Here is a 9,161-nt window from a genome sequence, read left to right as displayed (position 1 = left end):
TAAGCATTAAAAACATGTCTAAACCATACTTTCCTTTTATTTATTTGTATTTTTTTAACAATACAAATAAATAAAGTTTTAAAAAGTCCAGCAATGCAATTACGTTGAACATTTGTGAATTGTGTAGTTTGACCCTGAACTGGCAGGCAAATGGCTCTTGCCTCTCTGCCTGCTGGAGGTACTACATGTTGGTTAAACCTTAAAAATAACAACAAAAGAAAAGTTACCAGGTCTGTTAGGAAATGCCTTTGTCACACCATCTGGATAAGCCTTTGTCACACCATCAACAATGCTTTTGTCACACCATCTGGATAAAAAACCTAAATTGGGAAATTGTGAAACTCAATTAGATTTATAGGATTATATTCCTCTTACATTTACAAATCTTATGCCATGAGTATGAGACGTGATGGTTTCTAGGGGGATTTTTGTTTAGCTGAGCCTACTAGCTAGCTACATACCCAAAATTATTTGAAATAACGATTGAGGTTGCTATGTAATATCATCAACAAATTAATATAATATATAAAGGTGAACTTTTCACTGTCCAGTGGCACCACAAGTGGCCATTTGATTTGCGAACTCATCACATGTGCTTACTCCGCTATAGAAACTCCGCTAACCAAACAGTGCAGCGCATGCACACTGAATTAGAGGACAAACTACACTCAAAAATAAAATATGCTTTGATTTTTCCAAGACCTCAAAAGTCGTTGCCTTGTGTGGTCAAAGTATTTTGGTGAATACATTTTCTTTTTGTTTTCTATGAAAAAAGTGTGACAAAACGAGACAAAATGGCGGGAAATCCTAAACATGAACAAACAAACGCCCACCCAGAAATGTTGTAGCCTCACACAGTTTGGGTGAGCCTCAACAATGTATTTGTATTTTTAATTGCTGCCAAGGCAGCAGCTACTCTTCCTGGGGTCCAGCAAAATGAATGTAGTCATCAGTCATTTGTGTAAGTGCTGTGCTTGTTGAATGTCCTTCCCTATAAGCGTTCTGAAAGTATGTTCTCAATTAGTTTACTGTGAAATAGCTTTGTATCTTGTCAAAAAAATGTTTTTCCAAAAGTTTACTAAGTTTACTGAGGGTTGGTAACAGGCTGATTGGTCGGCTATTTGAGCCAGTAAAGGGTGCTTTACTATTCTTGGGTATAGAAATGACTTTTGCTTCCCTCCAGGCCTGAGGGCACACACTCTCTAGTTGGCTTAAGTTGAAGATGTGGCAAATAGGAGTGGCAATATCGTCCGAATTATCCTTAGTCATTTTCCATCCAATTTGTCAGGCCCCGGTGGCTTGCCAGTGTTGATAGACAACAATACTTTTGTTCACCTCTTCACTTTACAGAATTCCAAATTACAACGCTTGTCTTTCATAATTTGGACAACTTGGATGTGTAGTGTCAGCGTCTGTTGCTGGCATGTCATGCCTAAGTTTGAAAATCTTGCCAATGAAAAAATCATCAAAGTCGTTGTCAAATTCAGTGGGATTTGTGATGAATGAGCCATTTGATTCATTTAAGGTAATTCAAAGCTTTTTACTATCTTTCTCTACGTCATTTGTCTTTGTTTCATAATGTAGTTTCTTTATTTTTCAGTTCAGTCACATGATTTCTCAATTTGCAGTATGTTTGCCAATCGGTGGTGCAGCCAGACTTATTTGCCATTTATGTAGCCTCATCCCTTCAATTCCTCATCAATCCATGGCAATTTAACAGTTTTTACATTTTCTTAATGGGTGCATGCTTATTAGTAAGTGGGATAAGCTATTTCATAAATGTGTCAAGTGCAGCATCTGGTTGCTTCTCATTATACACCACTGACCAACACATATAATTTACATCAACAACATACTGTATAAATAATTACACAACTTATTGTATGGCCTGGCATTGTGATCACTTCATCCAATTGATTTGGATACTGCTTTCAAACAAATTTCTGCAGCATTACTAAAGATGTGTTCAATACATGTTGATGATTTCATTCCTGTGCTGTTTATAACTACCTTGGTAGGTTGACTGATAACCTGAACCAGGTTGCAGGCACTAGTTACAGTTTGAAGCTTTCTCTTGAGAGGGCAGCCTGATAATATTTAAATCACCCAGAAAATATACCTCTCTGTTGATATCACATATCAGGTATCACATATCAGCACTATCAAGCATTTCACACATGTTATCCAGATAATGACTGTTTCTAGCAGCTTCCAACCAGAATGGGCTTTAGGTAAGGCAGATGAACCTGTATCCATACTACTTGAAAAGTTTTTAACATGAGATCCTCTCTAAGCTTTACAGGAATGTGGTTCTGAATATAAATAGCAACACCTCCACCACTGGCATTTCTGTATTTTCTGTAAATGTTATAACCTTGTATTGCTACCACAGTGTCATCAAGGGTATTATCTACGTGACTTTCAGAGATTTTCAGAATATGAATGTCATCTGTTACTTGCAAATTATTGATTTCATGAACCTTGTTTCTTAAGCTACATATGTTAATATGGGCTATTTTTTAGCACTTTTCTGGGATGCTTGATTGTTTTTAATGCTTTACTGGGAAGCTTAACATAAGTAGACTTGCTCATGTTATTTATATTGGAGCTGAGAGTGCACGGTGAGCTGCACACAGTGGACTTCCTACTAAGTAACACTGCCTCAATGCTAACAGTATAACTATTGTTCATAGGCACATGATTACTGCATACAATAGCTGTAGGATCATCAGAGGCATTCAGGGCAGTTAGAGGGACATAAATTAGGCTACTTACATTGCGTACATTTGCTGAAGCATTATGACAACTCAGTGACACAATGGTAGGGATGCTCCAGGTGGAGTGATCAAGTGCGTGTGATCAGCTTCGATGAGGAGGAGTGTCTTCACTCTCTCCGCTGCAAGGAAGGTCTCTAAGGCAACGGTATCTTTCCTTTAAGGTCTTTACCGGATAAGACATCTCCGACAGGGTCAGGCCGTCAGTAATGAACGTTCCCTGAATCCTGAAGTTATTTTTGGGCCTGTGTAGAGGCATGATCTCGAAGGAGACTGGTGACTCTGGTGACTCATCCATATATTTATTATTTGTATTATTTATTTATTTATTTTTATGTACATATTCTTATTAATTCCTTTACACTTGTGTGTATAAGGTATTTGTTGTGAATTTGTTCGATTACTTGTTAGACATTACTGCACTGCCGGGACTAGAAGCATAAGCATTTCGCTACACTCGCTACACTCTGCTAACCATGTGTATTTGACCAATAACATTTTATTTTATTCGAGCCCTGGAGTGCTGTCACATCGGGCAGACTGTCTGCAGGTAAAGCTCTTTTGGCTGCCCAGTTTAGGTCGAGCCGTCTTGCAGCGGCTTGGAGGAACGGTGGTCGATCCGAGCCATACTCCAGGACCATGTATGTCTCCAGGGACCTTTGTGGAGGGGCAAGACCCTGTCCACCTTGAGGAGCACCCAGCCATTGTAGCTTAGCCACCCCATTTGCTCTGTACTCGTGGGGGCTGTGACAAGGATCTCATGAACGTTCCCTCAAAGACGGTTCAGAGCTTCTTGAGTACCCTCGGTCACATCTGGTGCAGTGCTCCTCCTCCTCAATCCAGCAGCTCTTCTAGTCCTAGTCTAGGGCTTTGAACCAGGAGCACTGATTGAAGTGCAGTGCTCCTGGTTCTAACAGTAGGGACAGTAAGGTTGGAATTTGTCCTTGAACTTACCCTTAGCTTACAAGGCTGGCTCTACTCGGGGGACGGACGGACGCTGGTTGGTTGGTTCTGTGGAGAACTTTAAATGCCCCAGCTCTTCCGTGGCCACTGCTTTGTTGTATGCTCATGCCTCTCTCTGATCTCTTTTACACTGCCCTGACACTCCGCTTCAATCTGGAGCCAGTTTGCTAGGTCTGCAAACGTGACGGGACTGTGTGGCCTGATGGCGTACATGTGATGCCGAAAGAGCATCCTTTGCTCCGGCGGAAGCTTGTGGAGGAGCATCTCCACATCCGATCAGCAGGTCAGCTCATCTTCTCCTGCCTGCCCGAGTGAGTTCAGGACGATCACCAGCGACCGGACACAGAGGGAGAATCTGCATAATCTGCAGACACCCTTTGGATCAACCAGGCAGACATCGGGGGTGTCCATCATGTGGGCAAGCTCTTCCAGGGCATAGCAGGTCCTCCAGGGCCAGTTTAAGGAATACAAATTTCCGTCTGTTGTCTCACGTGAAGTCTGGGAGAAATGGCCTGGGAAGACCTACTAGGCCCTGAGGTAAATGAGATGGTCAAGCTGCCGGATGCCCGACTGATGGCCATGGCCCACATGCACAATCCAACTCCCTACACAGCAGCGATACTGTTGGGTATTGCTGCAGCAGCAGGGAAGTCCCTAAAGGTCCTGTAGTGGACTGCGAGGACTGCGCTGTATGGTGGAGCTGCTCATGCCTTAAGCTCTGAGTCCGGCGTTCTGGCCAGGGGGAATTGGTTTCATCTGATGACGAGGATCCCCAGTTCTTGATACAGAAGTTAGCCAGCATGGATTACAGAGTTTCCACGGGGCTGATCAGTGTCTTGAGCCCCTTGATCTCCCTGTCATTCCAATCGCTCGGGGTGCTGAGCAAGGTATGTAATGCACCTCCAACCAGTTGGGATAGCTGACCTGGACCAGGACCGGGAGTTGGTTGTGGGCTAGGGTGCCACCAGAGCTGCGTCTGTCCATCATCTCGCCAGAGTAACCATCATGAACGACCATAAAAAATAGAAGGCCATCAACTGGTGATGGACTCAGAAAAGTGAGGTGTCGGTTTAGACAAGGGATGATCGCTCCATGTACCCAGTTAGAGGCACAATGACAAACAGGACACAAACTCAATTCTAACCCTTTATTATACCTCAGACACACACAGATTTTTGGTAAATGAATGAATGATATTCCTCGGAAGTAAACAGAAACAGGAAACGAATGCATTAGGATAAGCTATGGCTAGGCATTATTACTAAGTAATAGCAGAGAATGATCAGCAATAACATAAGCAACAGAATAGCACAGCATACAATAGACTATCATAACTTAGGATAGCATAATGGCATCTATAGCAGCAATAGCATGTAAGGGTAATATCATAGTGTAGAATAGCTTAGCAGTAGTGGCAAGCAGTATTAGCAGGTGACTGCTTAGCATAAATGAATTAGCACGAGAGACCAGGTATTAAAGACAGCATTGCATAGCATAAGCAAATATAGCATGTAATAGCTTAGCAGTAGTAAGGAATTAGCATAAATGACAAATAACAACTATAGCATCTAACGTTGCATATTGCAGTGCAATATCAGAAGGTAAATAGCAGTTAACATCATATAAACATATAGAAATGAGTTTATAAAGTGAAATGATAATGGCTATAAATCCCAGCAATAAAAAATGCTTACAGCAACAATATTAAACAAGCACACAAAACACTCTTTACTATCAGAAACCCAACTAGTAAGCTAGTCATGTTAACCATGAAGAAATACTCCAGCATTAATGTCACCGGATGTACCGGAAACCAGAAGTAAATGCAAGTGATTGTGCTGCTGCTGGGAATGGTAGTATTTTGCAGGACTTGAAGGAGAACTACAAACCACCGTTTTTGGTCAATGTAAGGCTTTTGTGAAGGGATTCTCCCCATGGCTCAGATAACAAAGTGCACTGTTGGAAGAAAAGAAAATACCACAATAGTTTAATAGAATACACACAGGAACACAACCCAAAAACTCTGCCATTGAATTAAACAAGAATAAGTACATAGTAATAGCCATTGTATAACGATTTACCAGCTAATAACACTCAACAGGATTATGTACATGAGGGGTGAAGTCTCGTAGATCGTTGCATTGCAGTCTTGTCTATAAAGCCCTCTTGAATAAACTTCCGCCATACCTTATCTCATTGTTAACCTGTAGATGTACGGGCTACTGGTGTCACGACTTCTGCCGATGTCGATGCCTCTCCTTGTTTGGGCGGTGTTCGGCGGTCGACTTCGACTGTCTTCTAGCCATCGCTGATCCATTTTTCATTTTCCATTTGTGTTGTCTTGTTTTCCCACACACCTGGTTTCATTTCCCTCATTATGTGTTGTGTATTTAGCCCTCTTTTTCCTCCATGTCTTTGTACGTGATTGTTTATTGTTAGGTCGGTAGGTTTCCGGCTGGTTTATTCCCGGGTGCTGTTTAACCCGTGTTTAGTGGCAACCGTTATTTTGTTAGCACATTGGGTTTGTTACTTTGTTCTATTGCCTTTATTAAAGTCCGTTGTTCACTTATCTCTGCTCTCCTGCGCCTGACTTCATGCACCAGCTACACCCACCGCCTGACAACCGGTCCCGAGCTCATGGAGGGCTAACTCCAGAGAGCCCTTCAATCACCACTGAGTTGGGTAGAACTGGTTTTCATTTTTTTGTACTTTACGTGTGGAATGATCTACAATACACTTTAGAATTGGAGGAATTGGTGACTCTTGGGCATTTCAGACGGTTGTTAGGGGACCTTTTTACTGAAGAATGTGTCTGTTTTTTATGATTGTGTTTTGCTTTTCATGTATTGTTATGTATAATAAAGTGCATTTTAATGTGTAGTTGAATGTGTTCATAATTTGTAGCCTCTTAAACTGTTAATCGACCAATGGTTTTCCATTTGCATAGTTATTTGTTCTATTCACTCCAAGCATTTTAATTTTCCTGATTTGTTGTCACGTGTGTCTATTTTCTCTTGTCTTAGTGTGCCTCTATTTCAAGAAAATAATCAATGTTCCTTGACATAATTATTTTTCTCCTATAACTGTGCGTTTTAGTCGCCCGACTTCTGGGAGTCTGTACTCCGAAAGTTGTTGACTTGTTGATCTTGCTTGTTATCTAGCTGTTAGCAGGTCTTCCTGATGCTAAAATCAGAATATTGCCATAAAGTTTCAGAGTAATTGCTGAATCCTTTAATGTAACAAATCAAACATTAAAATACTGTTTTAGAAGGTAAAGTAAAAATCCAAACTGGTCCGAGTATGAACAAAAATATAAACGCAACATGCAACAATTTCAAAGACTATGCTGAGTTACAGTTCATACAAGGAAATCAGTCAATTGAAATACATTCATTAGGCCCTAATCTAATAGAATAGAGATATGCATCTGGTTGTAACCGATACCTTAGAAAAAAAGGTAGGGTCGTGGATAAAACAAACAGTCAATATCTGGTATAACCAGAATTTGCCTCATGCAGCACGACACAGCTCCTTCGCATAGAGTTGATCAGGCTGTTGATTGTGGCCTGTGGAATGTTGTGCCAATCCTCTACAATGGCTGTGCGAAGTAGTTGGATATTGGCGGGAACTGGAATGCTGTCGTACACTTCAATCCAGAGCATCCCAAACATGCTCAATGTGTGACATGTCTGGTGAATATGCAGGCCATGGAAGAACTGGGACATGTTCAGCTTCCAGGAATTGTGTACAGATCCTTGCGACATGGGGCCTTTCCTTATCATGCTGAAACATGAGGTGATGGCAGCAGATGAATGGCATGTCAGTGGGCCTCAAGCTCTTGTCACAGTATTTCTGTGCATTCGAATTTCCATCGATAAAATTCAATTGTGTTCATTGTCTGTAGCTTATGCCTGCCCATACCATAACTGTACCACCACCATGTGGGGCACTCTGTTCACAACCTTGACATCAGAAAACTGCTCGCCCACACAATGCCTTCTGCCCGGTACAGTTGAATGCGGGATTCATCCGCGAAGAGCACACTTCTCCAGTGTTCCAGTGGCCATCGAAGGTTGATTATTTGCCCACTGAAGTCGGTTACGACGCGAAACTGCAGTCAAGTCAACACCCTGATGAGGACGACGAGCACGTAGAGGAGCTTCCCTGAGACGGTTTCTGGCAGTTTGTGCAGAAATTCTTTGGTTGTGCAAACCCACAGTTTCATCAGGTGTCCGGGTGGCTGGTCTTAGATGATCCCACAAGTGAAGAAGCTGGATGTGGAGGTCCTGGGCTGGCGTGGTTACACGTGGTTGTGTATGCTCCCTCAAAACTTGAGACAATTGTGGCATTGTGTCATGTGACAAAACTGCACATTTTAGTGGCGTTTTATTATCCCCAGCACAAGGTACACCTGTGTAATGTTCATGCTGTTTTATCAACTTCTTGATATGCCATACCTGTCAGGTGGATGGATCTTGGCAAATGAGAAATACTCACTAACAGGGAGGTAAACAAATTTGAAGCTTTTTTTGTGCACATGGAACATTTCTGGGATCTTTTATTTCAGCTTTTGTAACGTGGGACACTTTACACGTTTATATTTTTGTTCAGTGTAGTTTTTGGACATGATTTGTGTGATGCCATTTGTAATTGGTGAAAGATGTTCTGGCAATGACAATAAAAAAAATAATATAAAGATTGCAATTTAACTCATTTTTAAAAATCTTTTTTTTATGTATAATATGAAAGTGAATTTAGATTAATGTTTTGCCTTATAGCATACCCTTTGCACTGCTTGCAGTGAAGCAAACATTGTGTTCCATTGGGTAGTTGTAACGGTTCTCCCCTTGTGAAGTAAAGGCGGACCAAAGCGCAGCGTGGTGGTTATTCATGTTTTAATAAATCGCTACACATGAACAAACTAACAAAAACAAGAAATGTGAAAACGCAAAACAGTCCTATCCTGTGACACCAAACACAGTGACAGGAACAATCACCCACAAACAGTGAAACCCAGGCTACCTAAGTATGATTCTCAATCAGAGACAACTAATGACACCTGCCTCTGATTGAGAACCATACTAGGCCGAAAACATAGAACTGCCCAAAAACATAGAAAAACAAACATAGACTGCCCACCCAACTCACGCCCTGACCATACTAAATAAATACAAAAACAAAGGAAATAGAGGTCAGAACGTGACAGTAGTATTGGCCACCATAGTTTGGCAAGTTTGTAAACAAGCCGAAAGCACAGGAAGAGGAAAATACATTATATTCCAGTATCTCTGCCGAAAGATTTCTAACTGCAGCTGGGGTAGACCATACTAAATAAATACAAAAACAAAGGAAATAGAGGTCAGAACGTGACAGTACCCCCCCCCAAAGGTGCGGACTCCGGCCGCAAAACCTTGACCTATAGGG

This window comes from Oncorhynchus clarkii, chromosome 22 (assembly GCF_045791955.1).
Source record: "Oncorhynchus clarkii lewisi isolate Uvic-CL-2024 chromosome 22, UVic_Ocla_1.0, whole genome shotgun sequence".
Taxonomy (NCBI): Eukaryota; Metazoa; Chordata; class Actinopteri; order Salmoniformes; family Salmonidae; genus Oncorhynchus; species Oncorhynchus clarkii.
The sequence above is the reverse complement of the archived record's forward strand: the minus strand, read 5'-3'. Positions refer to the sequence as shown.